This window comes from Euprymna scolopes, chromosome 44 (assembly GCF_053919585.1).
Source record: "Euprymna scolopes isolate OS-2025 chromosome 44, ASM5391958v1, whole genome shotgun sequence".
In the NCBI taxonomy this organism is placed as follows: Eukaryota; Metazoa; Mollusca; class Cephalopoda; order Sepiida; family Sepiolidae; genus Euprymna; species Euprymna scolopes.
The window spans coordinates 44,636,115-44,654,031 of record NC_136525.1 but is presented as its reverse complement, the minus strand read 5'-3'; the positions used below and the strand labels follow the sequence as shown (position 1 = coordinate 44,654,031).

Sequence of the window (17,917 nt, the reverse complement as noted above, 5' to 3'; positions counted from 1 at the left end):
TTAAAACTTTTCAGAAATTAATTACCTCCCCTGCTATTATGCGCCTTTTTCAGTTTATTATGTAAGCAAAATTTGTAAATTTATTTGAAAACTGTTTTCTTTAATAATTAATTTTCTACCTCGTGTTTTTTTTGGGGTTTTTTTTTTTTGTAATTTTGGGATATGTTCGTTGTTGTGACATGACAATTAAGTAGACACCATTGGTTTTATTTGAAATTCAATATTTCAATTTTCGAGTTTTGCTATATGATGTCACAGTAATGAACGTATCCAAAAATTACGAAAAACCATGAGCGCAAAGAAGCGAAAAGTATTTTGAATGCATGAGTTATCTGCCCCTGGATTTTCACCAGATGATGATGGCACAATAAATTTGGGGTTTGTTTTACTATACACATAGATCCGGAAAAGTTGACAAAAAACAAATATATAACAAATGTTATCAAAGGCAAGATAAGTTACTTTTCTACCTAACTGAATAAGTTTTTAGTGTTTTTATTTAATGTAAAATGTTTATTCAGTTTGAAAAAACATGTAGTGTTTATCAGTATGTTTGAAATAGACAAATGGCGGCCTGCTCGCTGTTGGATACGTTAAGTTCTGGAAAATGAGTTCAAACTAAAAAGAACTATACAAAGTACTGTTAGAAACCCACTCTATATATTCCAGCCCATATCACGGTAACATATATTGAATGGGTTTCTAACAGTATTTTGTATAGTTTTTTAGTTTGAACTCATTTTCCTAAATTTAATGTATTCAACAGTGAGCATGCCGCAATCTGTCTACTTCAACAAGACCAATAAACACTGCATGTTTTTTGAACCGATTAAACATTTTACATTAAATAAAAACACTAAAAACTTATCCAGTTAGGTAGAAAAGTAACTTATCTTGCCTTTGATAACATTTATTTGTTATGTATTTGTTTTTGTTTTTTTGACAACTTTTTCGTATCTGTGTATAATAAAACAAACCCTAAAGCCATTTATCAAGGCTTGAATGCCACTCGAAGATAAAGGTTAATGAGTGTAAGGTGGTCAATGAGACAACAGCCTAGTGATCTGTAGTGGTCTCTGGAATTTTATTATTATTATTATTATAAGGGAGCGGCTCAACACGAACTTATTTACATTAGACTTGACGATGACTATGCTGTACTCAGCCGGAAAGCTGCTCTAGTTGCGGGCAGTTGTAGGAAAGAATCTTTGTTCATGGAATTTGTTTAGATTTGAGCAGAGATAGAGTACCTATTTACTATGCCTCCCCACGGGACAGAGTTAGACACCAGGGTCGTTTTTTTAACGTGGAGAAAAGGTACAAAAATAAAAAAATTGTCTCAGTCGTGAAGGATTTCTCCTCCACCGAAAGAGAACGAGAAATAAAAGTGCAGCATCTGAAGAACAGATACTACACTTTGATCTTGACCAAAAGGCCAAGAAGCACAGAGAAATGAGAAAGAAAAAAATGGGACAAAAACGAAAAGAAGTATGAGAAAAGAGGAAAATAATAAGAAAAACTAAAGAAAAGGGATAAGAAGAGTTAAAAGATAAGAAAAGAGGGAAAGAGAAATATAAAAGTAAAAAAGAGAGTAAAAAAAAGAAAGAAAACAGAAAGTGTGTAAAAATAACCGAATCTCCGTGTTTCGTCATTGAAATCTCTATTGTTCTATTAATTTTATCTTTTTCTTAGCGAGATAATTTACCTTTTCTTAATATTTGCTTCTTTTTTTTTTATTATTTTTATTTTTATTTTTTATTTATTTTTTTTTTTTTAAGAGACCCCCTTCCCCCCCATGTAAGAATTTATATATTTTCGATTTGGAGAATCATTTTAAAGCAACTGACTTTGCAGATGAATCAGTTTTGTGCTTGGGAAGGAGGTTGGGGGCGGGTCTTTTTATTATTTTTATTTTCTTTTCTCTGTTGTTCTTTAACGGAAATGAATTTGAGTCATGTAAAACCAAATAATCTCGTTAAATAAAACCAGAATCACCAACCGCACCCAACTATAAAAACCACAAAAAAAAAAAAAAAAAAAAAAAAATACACATTGTCTTTGTTTCGATATCAATTCATTTCTGGGCAAAACTAAGGGAGATAATTCAGTATATATTCAAGCGACACAAGTATCGTCATATTTGGTTTAACATCCGTTTTACATGTTGCCACATGTTTTAGATATTAACTTCTAAACCATCCTATCTCTGGCCCTGTTATTCATATTATTTCAATTCTTCGGACTACTGTTCTCATCTTAAGTGTCATTGTCAGTTGATGTACCTATTTACTATGTCTCCCCACGGGACAGAGTTAGACACCAGGGTCGTTTTTTAACGTGGAGAAAAGGTACAAAAATAAAAATTGTCTCGGTCGTGAAGGATTTCTCCTCCACCGAAAGAGAACAAGAAATAGAAGTGCAGCAATGCAGCATCTGCCGGAACAGATACTACACTTTGATCTTGTCCTGAAGGCCACTGAGAATATTCCGTTGAAAGCTGGAAACCTTCCGGAGTTCAACAAAATACACCTGAAGAAGATACACCAATCCTCATCTCAAAAATTTAGAAACGTAACTCTTCCCAGATCTTTATTTATCCTTCTTTCTCTCTGTCCATCCTTATCACTTCCTCCCATGTTTTCTGTGGCTTTCCCCTGCCCAACTGACCATACTACCTCAACTGTTCTACATCTAATCCAAGAACTCTCATCCATTATTTAATTATCATATTTGGTTTAATGTGGATTTTACACGCTGATATGTATTGAACAGCTCTTAGCATTGTTTGGAAATCAATTTCTATCTCTGACCAGGTCTTTATCCTTCTTAGTCCCCAATCGATCCTAATCACTATCTCCCATGTTTTCTTTCTCCTGTGGGTTGGCGCTGCTACCTTAACTATTCTACATCTACTAACCCAAAAACTCATCCATTTTTTTTCAATGTGACCATACCATCCAAGTCTCCTGTTTATGCACATCTCTCTATACTGCCCAGATCTAATGTTTGAACCTTCAATTTTCAGAAAGCGTCACTTAAAACTGTAATTTTATGTTGTACTTTATCCATTACGCCATGAGTTCTTGCAGACAATTCTAGTATCAATTCTGGGAGTGTTAAACCTATTCTTATAACTAGCCTGGGTGCCCGAGTATTTGGAGGTGTAAAAAAAAAAAAAAAAAAAAAGTGGTAGTAGGCAGGCAGGCAGGCTCAAACCCATGACGCAAAGGCGGAAAAGAAGGTGAAAGAAAATCTGACGTCTTACCGCTACTCCATAACCCGACCGGAAGTCTAAAGCGTTCAAATTTAACATAGTCAATGAAAAACAAAAGATAACTTGCAGAAATGACATTGTTTTTAAACATCCCACAAAAGCAAATTAGTTTAATGTGGAGGGAAAACCAGCTCCCCCAAAAGGGGGCATTCTGGCAGTATCCAAATAAATAGTAATTGTCTCAGTATGAAGGGTTTCCCCTACATTGACTAAAGACCAACTACAGAACAGATACTGCCCGGCCCGAAGGTCAGGCAGTTGCGTTACAATAGTTTTGTGTTATTTATACAAAAAGGAAAAACAAAGATTGGAGACGATGGCATGGTGGGAATTTTGTTTAACTCTATCAAAAATGCGAGATATTACGATCTGAGAAGCATGCGAAAACTTTTTGCAGAATCTAATTGACGCGAGAAGCCTGATGCAAGAAACCTTTCGTGGACATACACAAATGCTTGTGTCAATTTTGCCCCTTTATATAATAGATCACTCCCGATGCAATCCTCTTACCTGTATAAGAGCTAAATATGCCCTTAAATTGAGTACTGTTGCTACATCTGAGGGAGAGGGGTGCTGCTTAGAGCACTCTCTGCTGCCTTGACAAGGTTCAAAACCAGCTTCGAAATCTAGTGGGCAACTTTTTTTTCTTCTTGCATTTATCTCTGCTCTGTCGTTATCTTCATGGCATATGTTTGACAGCTTCAATATATGTCTCCCCCCCCACCTCTGTAAAATAAATATTCACAACAAACACTTGTCTAGCTGAAACTTTTGTCGACAATTTCATCTACTTTCTATCTGTGTCTAAAACTAAATGCAAATTCCATGAATAAAGTTTCTTTTCAGCCTGTGGAACTCTATATCGTAGGGTTGCTTCCCAGCTGACTGCATGGTCGTTTTAAGTCCAATGTAAACAAGTTCTTGTTGAACTGTCCTCTGAAATAAACAAACTGACCTCATGACACACATTAATCCTTATCCTCGAGTGTCCATCGGACCTTGATAAACAATGATTCTCTTAAAAAAAAATAATAAAATTTAAAAAAGAAAAAGACAGTTGAAAAAATTCTGACCCACAAAGCAGGAATTTTCTCCTTTTGTACAAAATATTACCTATGGAATTAGAGGACTAAAGGATTAATTAAGGGAATCAAGGTTTATGGGGTTCCCGAAATTAAACCCAAGAGTCATTTTCTGCTCTCAGTGTGTGTGTGTGTGTGTGTGTGTGTGTGTGTGTAAAAAAAATCTCCAACTATTTTTTCTTTTTCTGAGAAACATATAAACTGTTTCTGAGAAGTTGAGTGTTTTTCCGCCATTCAACGAAACACGTGTAAGACAATAAAATGTGAAAGTAAAAATAAATATATTTGGAATGTTCACTTCTTATATATATATATATATATATACTAAACGAACCATGCTGACCCTAGTTGAATATGTTACTAAAACTTTGTATATTAGTATCTTGTCACCGTGCACACCGAATGACGTCACAAGATCCCATAAAGGTACCATTCATTCCTTGACGTTATGCATTTTCAAGTATATGATCATTTGGAATATTTTTGTTTTATAGTTGAAAAGCTGAACGACCTCTTATGTTATAGAGGTGTACTTTGCTAGTTTCATGTTAGCTTGGAGCCACCTCAAACTGATATAAAATTTGAAACTCTTCTCTAATATCTATATTATATTTCTCTCGGACTATCTGTCATTTCCACTTTTTTTTTTTTTTGAAACTAATGGGCCAATCCTTCTGAAATTTTGTATGGACCTTTGTGATTATAAGGTGCAGTGACCTATGTATTATGGTATCCATTTGATGCATGGTTAAAAATGTGTAGGTATTAGTCACTACAATACCACATTTACTCGATAAGTTTTCTTGGAAACTACTGGGTGGATCTGCTTGAAATTTTTAATGGACCTTTGTAATAAGGTGCAGTGAACTCGGTACAATGGTATCCGTTCGATGCACAGTTAGGGATTAATAGGGATTAGTATTTATTGCAAAAATGAGCACAAATTTAGCCGTATTCAGCCATCAATTTGATACAAAGCACTCTTTCTAATTCAACGGGCTATAACTTAGCAATAAATCTCACTCCTTCACTGTTAATGTACCTAAATGCCAGAAAGCTTTCTAGTGTAACAGTTTTTTCCCTATTTTCCTAGAATAGCTAGACTTTTTTTTTTTTTTTTTTTTTTAACATGGTAGTCACCACTCATCAAGGCCCGGAAGCTACTCGAGGATAAGGGTTATTGCATGTGCAGTAATCAATGGGATAGTATCGTAGTAATCGTTAGTATTGGAGATTTGATAAAGTGTCTTAAGTGTCTTAATTCATCAGGAATTTGTTTATGTTGGACTTGAAAACATCCAAGTTGTAGTGAAGTGGGAAACAGGAAAACGGAAGAGAGTTCCACAGGCGTGCACTTCTGAGAAAGAAGCTTTGTTCATGGAATGTAGGTTTTGATTTAGGCACAGATAATGAATGGGGAAAATTATTGACAGTGGTTTCAACCAGACGGGTGTTTTTTGTGGAAGATTGGCGAGGGGCGGGGGAGACCAGAGATTGGAGCTAAGACTTTGGAATTCCCTTCCTGCTGCCTACTTCTCTGGCTGTACTGATATGTAGAGGTTTAAACGTAACATAAACAAATATCTTGTTAATCTTTCCCAGACATGGCCCCCAAATAGTAGCCCCATACGTCCAAGTGGCGATATGCTTTGTAAGGGGTGAACAGGAGTAAATAAAAAAAAAAAATTTTTTTTTTTATTTGCCTGTTTTTAACAGTTTAAAACGTCTAGCTTTTTATTATTTTTTTAAATAATGATCCTTTTTAGCATAACACTTCTTTGTAACTAACTATAAATAAGATTGGAAAATATTTGCATATTGCTATCAATTTTTACTACAGTAAATATGATGTGGTGCAGAGTTTTTATTGGTTAAAAAGAAAATACAACTTTGTTATAGATGGGTCGTTGAATTGCATTCATCTGCAAAAGACTTAGCTAATTTGCATATTCTTTTAAACATTCATTTTAATTAAATTCCCTATTAATGTTTTCTTATGGGTTGATCATCTTTAGTTAATTATATTCATGCAGATGTTCTACATGCATAATATTTGCGTCAAAATATTATAGTAAACACAAATCTCTTTATATATATATATATATATATATATATATATATATATATTTGTTTAAAAAATTTTGCCTCCGTCAGTTTTTTGTCTACAGACATGAAACTTAATATATAGGGTATTCAACTCATGTAAACTCTATATTTGGATTTTAGCCAGGGAAAATCAGTGCAAAAGTGTGATAATTTAAAAAAACTAGAATTTGCCAGGTGAAGGTCGAACAACAGCATAACGAATATGCATGCATAACGTAATAGCTATTGGTTCATGTTTTAATGTTTAGCTTTGCAGCAAACATGTCTTCATAGCTCAGGCATTAACGTTCAAGGAAAAAGTAAATCGTAAGCTAAACATTTTGGTTTCGATTCTCAGTGGTGGCACATGAATCAGTTTTTTTGTTTTTTTTTTACTTTTTAAATCATTACTCTATATTGGGTTCGATATAATATAATAATAAATACAAAATCTGCATTAATCAAAATATCATATTTAGCATGTTTTATGACCAGGTAATGCCGGGCAGCCTGCTAGTGTATGTATATATATATATATGTATATATTTTTTTTTCTTCTTTCCCCTCGTTGTGCCAATATTTTAATCGTTTTTTAAACGTTAATAAATTTATTTTAGTATCCCCGTACTTTTGGCACATTCAATAAGTTCCCCATTAGAACTCTTTATTTTCGAAATGATATTATTTTGTATGCTATCGATTTTCTCTTGATGAGATGATAGCCGAAAGAGCTCTTGAGAAACTTCCGCTTATTATTTTCAAAACTGTATATAAATTCTGTACCTCCAAACATTTATTTAAATATATATATATGGCTACTTCATTTAATCATATAAATAAATATACGAAGATATTTTATGCGTAAATTCCACGTTTAAAGAACGACCTTGGTGTCTAACTCTGTTCTGTGGGGAGGCATTGTAAATAAGTACTTCAGCATAGGTAGAGCTAGGTAGCAAGTTATGAAAATATATGGCAATTAAGCTACACAGAATAATCTGCATTTCATTCTTGCAAGAGTTTCTGGCAGCCCGGCGTTGCCCGGTCATACAATACGCTTAAACATGATATTATGAGGAATGATTTACCCATTGGACTAATTCACAAAAATAATAAAAAAAAATAATAATGTCGTTCATCATAATGTCATTCTGTGTTTGTTTACAATGTCATGTCAGCTGATATTTAGACTTGACGATAACGATAGCCTGACGAATTCTCACAAGAATGAAATGCAGAATGTTCTCTGTAGCGTAATTGCCATATATATTTTCATAACTTTATATATATATATATATATATATATATATATATATGTTTATTGTTATATAAACATGGTCACATCAGCAGGATGTGACCATGTTTATATAACAATAAACAAGTATTATCAGCTCTTTTTATTGAGCACTATCTAACAACCTCGTTGAATTCATTAGTCCATTAATTTTGAATAAAAAAAAAACGAGTATATATATATAGAAAAATCTTATTCTTTAAAATTTATTAAAAAAAAAACATAAAACCTGTAAAGAAGGTATACAACATTTTTAATTATCCGAAATTTCACACAGAGGTACTTTATGTACCTGGTAATGTTCTTAGAAAGGTTTTGTATCAAAATATCTTCAATAAGTATCGATAATTGAAATCCGATGAAAGAAAGAACAGGTAATTTTTTACCAAAGTTAACGCCTTACACAGCCTAACAACACAAGTGCAGTTAAGAAGTTGTATTACCACACAAGCTGTAAGGCTCGACATATAAAATCAACAGTAGGTATTTTGATATGAAAGAGGCCCGTTCAAAATGAATGTTCATGTTTAGAGCACAACTGAAACATGATACTTGATTTTTGCATTTTTAATTTTAATTCAAGCGATTATTTATAAAAAATAATTTTATAAAATCAATAATAGGTTCTCTACAGTGCAATGTAGACTACAATAAATTGTGAATTAAGTCACTGCGAGAGGCATGTGAAGTTTTCTCCAGGTGCACCATGATGGGTCCCCAACTAGAAACAAGCAATCAAGCGATGTGATTGAAAAATGGACGATTTCAACAATTTAAATCACAATAAAAATATAGGGGTGTGAAACATTTGTTGATTATTTAATCCTGAGCAACGTCGGATCATCCTGCTTGTGTGTGTATGTATGTGTGAGTTCCTGCCTTATAGATTCCGAAACGACTGGGCCTATCTTTTGCAAATTTCACACAGAGCTATGTCTGACAGTGTTCTTAGATATGTTTTGTACCGAAAATCACCCAATAAGTATCTTAAAAATAGCTTTTCTCTCTTAAAGATAAAAAAGAATAATTTTTACAGGGGAATATTTTACGTTACACTGGGAAGAAAGATAATATTTCAACAAGTCATTTCTTAGAATAAAGCAGATGCCATCTGGATATATAGATTAGTGGTAGAACATCTGACTACAGATCAAACGATCCACGGTTCAAACCCGAGGGTACGTCACCATTTTTATTTTAATTTTTTCATATTTGAGTTCAATTTACGATAAAAGAAAAAGTAGCATTTAAAATTGCTGCAAATCATTTCTTCGTTTGCATATTTTAAAACTTAACGTTAATCAGAAGTGACTTTTCCCAGGCATTTGTCGTCAAGCCCAAACATCAGCTGACGTGATATTGTAAACAAACACAGGACGACATTATGATGAACGACATTATCATTATTTATTTATTTTGCGAATTAGTCCACCAGGCAAATTATTCTTCGTAATATCATGTTTAAGCGTATTGTAAGACCGGGCAACGCCTGGCTGCCAACTTTTTATATACTCCTATAAATTCATTTTTCTTTTGTGTGTATTGCTATTCATATTTAAACCCCTCTTTTGTATATATTTTTTTTTTTTTTTACATAGGCATCACCACATTATCAAGGCCAAGAGGCCACTCAAGGATAAGGGTTAAAGAGTGTACAGTAGAAATTGGACAATATAGTAATCATTAGTAATGAAAATTCGGTAAATTTGATAACTTATATGGAACGGCTCATCAAGAACTTATTTACGTTAGATTTGAAGACAACCATATTGTAGTCAGCCAGAAAGCAGGAAAACGGAAGACAATTCCACAGGCGTGCAGTTCTAAGAAAGAAACTTTGTTCATGGAATCTACGTTTAGGTTTAGGCACAGATAAAGAGTGGGGGGAATTATTGATAGTGTTTACAGCTAGACGAGTGTTTCTTGTGAAAGTTTGGCAAGGGGGGACCATATTTATTTAAAAAGAAAATACAATTTTCTTATATATGGGTTGTGGAAATGCATTCACTAGCAAACGATCTAGCTAATTTGCATATTCTTTTAAACATTCATTTTAATTAATTCCCTATTAGTTTTTTCGGTTTTCTTATGGGATGATCATCTTTAGTTAACTATTACGTGTAATTATATTCATCCAGATATTCTACATGATTTATACTTGCATAATATTTGCGTAAAATCTTTACATTAAACAAAAAATTGTTTCCATTTATATTGATGTATACGCATATATTTTTGTTTAATCTATTAGTCTATCTATCTATATATCTATAAAAGTGAAAGAGTCTGTGTACATTTCCCTACGCAACAACTCTGTCAATTTTTAGTCTACAGATTCGAAATTTGATATAGAGGGTACTGAGATTTGGGAAAGTTGATGTGATCGGGGTTCGTTTTTTTTTTTTTTTTTTTTTTTTTTTTTGCTGCTCAGCATACACCTCAAAACACCCGGGCAACGCCGGGCACCCATGCTAGTATATATATATATATATATATATATATATATATATATATATATATATATACCACAATTACGTTGGCACACCGGTTCTCGCCAGATCACCGAAGTTAAGCTTGGCCAGTACCAGATGGGTGACCATTTGGAAAGGCTAAGCACTATATGTATCGCACAGTCATAGAAATTTCCAGGTTGGTATCTGGAGGCTTATTAATTCACAGGGAGACATGCACCCCCAGTCTTCGTTAAGACAAGCATCTAGGAGAAGGAAACTCGGATGTTAAAACGTGCAGTCTACTTTATACTCTGTTCCGTAGCAGTCATTTGCACCGACAAGGGTTAGCAGTAATACCAAAACGGATGTTTGGTTCTACACAAAGCCTTCACCACTATAAACAAATCATGTGTGGATTTCCGAACAAGCTTAGTTGTTGTAGTGGGAGCTCATACGTCGAAATCGACGGGAGAGTCCATTTTATTTGTGTGTGTGTGTATATATATATATATATATATATATATATATATATCTGAAAGGGATATAAAAAAGAACAAACCAAGTCACACGTCCATCAACGTTTCGTCTTTATTGTAAGACCTATATATATATGTATACACATCTTTTTAATTTTGTTAAAATTTCCAATTGCTGATACTAATGATAAAATTAATTAAAAAATTTTTTTTTATTTTTTTTAAATCTATTTTAAACCACTAGACTATTTCTTATGTTTATGAAAATATAGGCACATATTATATGATTTTTTTTTTTTTTCCGGTAATTCGAAAATCAAACAATAACTCTAAAAGTGATTGGAATTTTATATTTAGTACGGAATCGAAACTGGGGAAAATATTGGAATCGTCCCGTATATCATCTAATTTTGTTTTGTAATCGCCGGAAAAAGTGGAATCTTATTTTTATTTTTAGGAGTATTAGAATAGAGCTCCCATAATACCCAGAAATTAAATAATGAACAATTGTTTTTGTTTTTTAATTGTTTTTTTAATTAATTTCCTAAAATCTCCAACAGGATTTTTTTTTTTACGTCAGCTGGACATTAACCCTTTAATCCGGACCGATATTCTGTGTTACGTTGGCACAGGCACCCTAACCCTCATATCAGTGTGGAATATTTTTTTAGTTGATCTTAGAAAAACATCTTTCTATGCATTACCCCCTTCTTAGGTAGTTAAGGGAGATTATTCAATACTAATTTAGAATTACACTTAATGCATAAATTACACAAAAATCTTTGATATGTACCCGACACAGAACAAAGATGTCTTTAAAAAAATCACGTAAATTGATTACGTAGTAATTATTTAAATTCTTTTCTTTTCTTTTTCTTTCTTTTTTCTTTTCTTTCTTTTTTCTTTTCTTTCTTTCTTTTTTCTATCTTTTTTCTATCTTTCTTTTTTCTATCTTTTTTCTTTCTTTTTCTTTCTTTTTCTTTCTCTTTCTTTTTCTTTTTCTTTCTCTTTCTTTTTCTTTTTCTTTCTCTTTCTTTTTCTTTCTCTTTCTTTTTCTTTTTCTTTCTTTTTGTTTTTCTTTTTGTTTTTCTTTTTGTTTTTCTTTTTGTTTTTCTTTTCTTTTTTCGGTATTATTATACAAACACCGTGACAGCGTTAGGGTTAGGGTTAGGATTAGGGTTAGGGTTAGGGTTTAGGGTTAGGTTTAGGGTTAGGGTTAGGGCTAGGTTTAGAGTTAGGGTTAGGGTTAGGGTTAGGGGTTAGGGTTAGGGTTAGGGGTAGGGTTAATTCGCTGTCACGGTGTTTGTATAGTTTTACCCTTTTTTCTTTTCTTTCTTTTTTCTTTTCTTTCTTTTTTCTTTTCTTTCTTTTTTCTTTTCTTTCTTTTTTCTTTTCTTTCTTTTTTCTTTTTCCCTTTTTTTTCTTTTCTTTTTTTAACAAGAAAAGCCAACGGAGGACTGGTAGCTTTTTTTTAGAGTGTGTTAAAAATTCAAAGGCTGACAACTCAATTCAACTACTGAGATTTACAGAATGTGTTATTTTATTTTAATTATTGCTAAAAATCGTAAAACTTAAGAAAAACTGGCACTTCTGCATAACACGGACGGCGCTTTAGCTTCTCCCTATTCAAATTATTTATTAGTTTAAAAATTAAAACAACAGGTCCCACAAAAAAATTTAAAACTATATTTTGTTACAGTGACAATTTTACTTTAATTCAAAAAAATGTTTCGAGAAAACAAAAATCAAATGTTGCTTTAATTAAAAAAAATATTTTTTATAATATTTTCTTACGGAGACTTTTCAACAAATGTTTTTACAATAATACATTAATACAATGTATAATATATAATTGTAAAAACTGTTTTGGTTTTCAAATATTTTTGTGTTCGGAGAAAAAAATCTTGTTGTTTATTTGTGTTACTTGACTAAGAAGAAATTGGAGTTAGTGCCCCCTAACAATGGTGCCGTCCGTGTAATGCAAAGGTGCAAAAAAAAAAAAAAGGAAAGACCTACTTGATCAATTTACGTGATTTTTGGAATATGGCATCTTCGTTCACTGACGAATATGTAACATCAGTACATCAATATATATATATATATATATATATATATATATATATATATATATATATATATATATATATATACAGAAAAATTTTTATGATGTACTATTGTACTACTACATCATAAAAATTTTTCTGTATATATATATATATATATATATATATATATATATATATCTATATATATGGTAAAACTGGTAATTAGTAAAAACTTCAAGAGAGTGCTCAGTACTATTGTAGAGCAATTTTTTATTATTTTTATTACCGCTTTATCTGTTTGACAGATAAAACGGTAATAAAAAAAAATAAAACACACACACACACACATATATATGTTACCGATTATTTTCAGGCCGGTCATCGTAACCTCCCCACTAAAAAAAAAAAAAAAAAAAATGAAATAAACGCTGAATGGCGACAGCTTCGATCACGGCTAACTTTGCAGCACATTTGCAATGTCCCCTCCCTGTTTTGTGAGGTGGGGGGGGCGAAATCCTTACCCCCCCCCCACACACATACACATAATATAAACTGACCTTGTGTCTGACTTTGTCGCAATGAAAGGATTGATGAAAAAAAGCAAAACTAGTCCATCTCAAAAGGGGTTGTGAAAGTCCTCGGGGTGGGATGAGATAGGAGTCATCGACACGAAGCGGGCAGGTGATGGGGGGGGTCATTTTTCGTTGAACTTTAAAACTAAAATCGCCAATTGAACACCCTTCTAAAAATTTAACAGGCCAACTAAGACAAATCAAAGACAAATATGAGAATTTGGCTCTTAATTGATAGTAGTTTGAAAATTTTCTTTCCCTCAAAATTAAATAACAAATATTTAAAAAAAAAAAAAAAAAAAAAATGAGGTTGGAAACGAGCGTCGTATGTAGTTGTAGTAGCAGTAGAAATAGTAGTAGTGGTGGTCGTTGTTGTTGGGATGCTGCTGTTTTTATCTCTCGCCGCATCATCATCATCATTGGCGTGGGGTGGGGGTGGGGCTGCCTCTGCTGACTGTGTCTGTTGTGAATGACTCATTCTTACACAAGACAAGGGCGGAGGCGGTGGGGGAGGACATAAGTGGAGGTGGGGAATAGGAGAAAGGCAATGGACGGAGTAGTAGAGGACGTTCCTCCTCTTTTCTTCATCTTCGACCAGTATCCAAAAGATGGACTTTGTAAAGTGAGGAGGGAAGTAAATAAGAGAGAAAGAGATATGGTAAATAAGATAGGATGAAAGAGAGAGACGGCGGTAAGTGAAAGAGAGAAAGAATAAGTAAGAGAGATAGTCGTGGTGGTGGTGGAGAGTGAATAAGAAAGAGATACAGAGAGATCACTGAGAGGGGGGAGGGATTAGTGATTAAATAGTAAATATAGGATAAGTAGGAGAGAGAGAGATAGAGAGAGGGGAGGGGTTATTAAGTAAATAAATAGATTATTCATCATTCTAAAAAAAAAAAAAAATGTTCGTTTTTTTTTTTTTTTTTTTTTTTTTTTTTTTTTTTTTTTGTCTTATTTTTTGCTTACGGTTTCAGAATATTTACAATTAAAATCGGTTTCATACCGGCAGCAATTCCGTTAAAGGTACCCAATAATCAACATGGCCACCATACAAAATAAAATAAATGAATAATCAAATAAAAGGCGATGTAATTTTTACTGTTTGCCCCAATATTAGTAAGGAAAAAGTCAAAATGAGATTTTTTTTTTTGTGTGATAATGTGTCAGAGATAATATTGACATCTATGTGTCTGTATAATATGCATGTACGTATGTGTGTATATGTGTGTGTGTGTATATGCATGTATATATGTATATATACACTAGCAGTTCAGCCCAGCTTTGCTCAGGCCCTATGTACTGTTCATAACTTTATGTGCATATATATATATATATATATATATATATATAGGTGTACGTTAAGCAAAAAAAAAAAAAAGCCGTCAATTTTTTAACTTTGACCCCTATTATGACCCCTTAACATTTTGTTTTGGGCTCAAATCAAGTTATTAAGTTAGATCTATGTCCAAGGAACCTATATCTAAAATTTCAAGTGTTTAGATCCAAAATTGTCCAAGGAGTTTGGTAGAGTTCTCAAAAGTCAAATCGCTGAACTTTGACCCCTTAACCACCAAATTTCTGGCCGAAAACCGATCACATCGATTTTCCCATAAAATTTCGAGTCTGTAGACTGAAAATTGAGTTATTGCATAGGGAAATGTACACACACAGACACACACTTTCACTTTTATAGATATATAAATATATTAAAAAGTTTGACCGATGTCTAGGTAACCTACATCTAAAATTTCAAGTGTTTAGAACAAAAATCGGCTGAGTAATTTGGTAGAGACTGCAGCGATCAATTTTTTTTTTTTTTGACTTTGACCCCAACTTTGACCCCTTAACATTTATTGTTTTGGGCTCAAATTAAATTAAAAAGTTAGATCCATGTCTAAGTAATTTACATCTAAAATTTCAAGTGTTTAGACCCAAAATTGGCGAAGGAGTTTGGTAGAGTTTTCAAAAGTCTAATCATTGAACTTTGACCCCTTGACAGCCAAATTTCTGTCCGAAAACCGATAAAAAAGATTTTCCCATATCTCAACACCCATTATGTCAAATCTCGGGTCTGTAGACTGAAAATTGACTGAGTAGTTTGGTATGGAAATGTACACACACACACACACACACACACACACGTTCACTTTCATATATATACTAGCATTTCAGCCCGGTGATGCCCGGGTGTTTGGAGGTGTATGCTGAGCAAAAAAAAACAAAAAAAAACAAAACCGGTCAATTTTTTTAATTTGACCCCTATTATGACCCCTTAAAATTTATTGTTTTGGGCTCAAATCAAGTTATTAAGTTAGATCCATGTCCAAAGAACCTATATCTAAAATTTCAAGTGTTTGGACCCAAAATTGTCCAAGGAGTTTGGTAGAGTTCTCAAAGGTCAAATCGTTGAACTTTGACCCCTTAATTGCCAAATCTCAGTACCCTGTATATCAAATTTCGAGTCTGTAGACTAAAAATTAAGTTGTGAAGGAAAATGTTCACTTTTATAGATATATAGATAGATACACACACACACACACACACATATATATATTTTAAAAAATTTTATTACTGTTTTATCTGTTTAGTTACACATGTTTCTGTTACCGAATCGTATCGACGATCCAGCAACTTTGTCAAACTTTAACAGAAGTGTTATATATATATATATATATATATATGATGGCTAAATGGTTGTGCCAAGTTCAAATCCAGTTCGTTCCACAGAAACCCTTTGATAACCGTGCAATTGCTTGCATCTATTTTGCACTTGGTACACTGAGTATATTTGCCAGGTAATTTTTAAAATTCTTTTTCATGATGACTTCGGATGTTCCTACAGCTGCCGGAATGATGGAGATCTCCCGAAGGTTGCAGTTTCTTCTCATGGTGTGCATATAAAACTTGGGTATTTTGTTATCTTTTCCCTCTCAACTGTGTTTAATTCAGCATCATTGAAGACGCTAACTTCTACCAAGGTTGCTTCTTTCTCTTTTCTGTACGACACCACTATGTCAGACCCAATGGCTATGCCCTCTAAGTATACAGTTCTGACAAACTCGTAACACAAAGTGCCGCCTTGATGTAAATACAACTGACAAACGGCAAAATCTGCCCCTTCACTGTAGAGTTTCCCCTCTAAAAGTTTCTTCCTTCGAATTGTTAGACTTTGCAGTTTCCTCCCTGTATCCTGCTTTCTTGACTAATAAATTCAAGTGTAATATAAACAGATGGCTCGCTGCTCAATTCCATACTTAATGTCTATGTTGGCATTGTCACAGTAGCCCTTTACACCTTGTCGGCAATTTGCCATTTTTGGAATAAATATGAGTGAATATATATATATATATATATATATATATATATATATATATATATATATATATATATATACTAGCATTTCAGCCCGGCGTTGCCCGGGTGTTTGGAGGTGTATGCTGAGCAAAAAAAAAAAAAGAGTAAATTTTTTTTTTATTTGACCCCTATTATGACCCCTTAAAATTTATAGTTTCGGGCTCAAATCACTTTATTAAGTTAGATCCAGGTTCAAGGAACCTATATCTAAAATTTCAAGTGTCTAGACCCAAAATTGTCGGAGGAGTTTGGTACAGTTCTTAAAGGTCAAATCGTTGAAATTTGACCCCTTAACAGCCAAATTTCTGGCTGACACCCGTCACATCGATTTTCCCAAATCTCAGTACCCGGTATTTCAAATTTCGAATATATAGACTAAAAATTGACAGAGTTATTGCGTAGGGAAATGTACACAGACAGACAGACAGACACGTTCACTTTTATATATATATATATATATATATATATATATATATATATATATATATATATATATATATATATATATATATATATATCTTTCTTTGGAAGGATGGAAAAATCAATTCCACGGTTGAGTACAAAAATAACTGACGGATCCATCAGCATTCTCCAGTAAATACACTTTAGGCGATTAGCCATAAACCAAACCCCCTTCCCTTATCGAAGGAGGAGATAATGTCTGGGAGGGTCACCTTTTGGGACTTAGCTAATTCATATATTCTGACAAAGAAGGATCTAATGATCCAAGTCTGGCTCCTAGGTTGTCAGATAGGTGTCAAGGTGAACCCCTGTTAGGATGATGACTGGTGAACCAGTTGTGGTACAGCCGATGTCAAGCTGACCTTTGTAGGTGTTGTTTGTGCCAGTCAAGATACATCCTTGACATACTAATACCTACTGACCATAAAACGTTTTGGATATTTCAAGATTTCAATTGGGTTCTGCTAAAATGATCATATTTAAAAAAAACCAAGGCACTTTCTGCTTTATCGTTATTTCCATGGAAAGTGCTTGTCTGAGCTCCAATCTATGGTCGCTCCATGCCAATCTTTCACGAGAAACACCCTTCTAGCTGAAACCACTATCAATAATTTTCCCCACTCTTCATCTGTGCCTGAACCAAAACGTAGATTCCATGAACAAAGTTTCTTTCTCAGAACTGCACGCCTGTGGAACTCTCTTCCGTTAGTCTGTTTTCCAGCTGACTACAATTTGGTTGTCTTCAAGTCCAACGTAAACAAATTCTCGATGAACCGTCCCATTAAATAATCCAATTTACCTACTACTACTAACGATTACT

At 33.3% G+C, this 17,917-nt stretch overlaps 1 protein-coding gene and 1 pseudogene across 4 annotated transcripts in view; both read right to left on the bottom strand.

The window, feature by feature from the left end:
- LOC145268824 (syntaxin-binding protein 1-like) overlaps window positions 1–17,917 on the bottom strand; it is a 381,121-nt gene that overhangs the window by 273,256 nt on the left and 89,948 nt on the right. The gene's annotated exons all lie outside the window — the stretch shown is intronic.
- LOC145268937 (U2 spliceosomal RNA) lies at window positions 1,291–1,447 on the bottom strand (annotated as a pseudogene).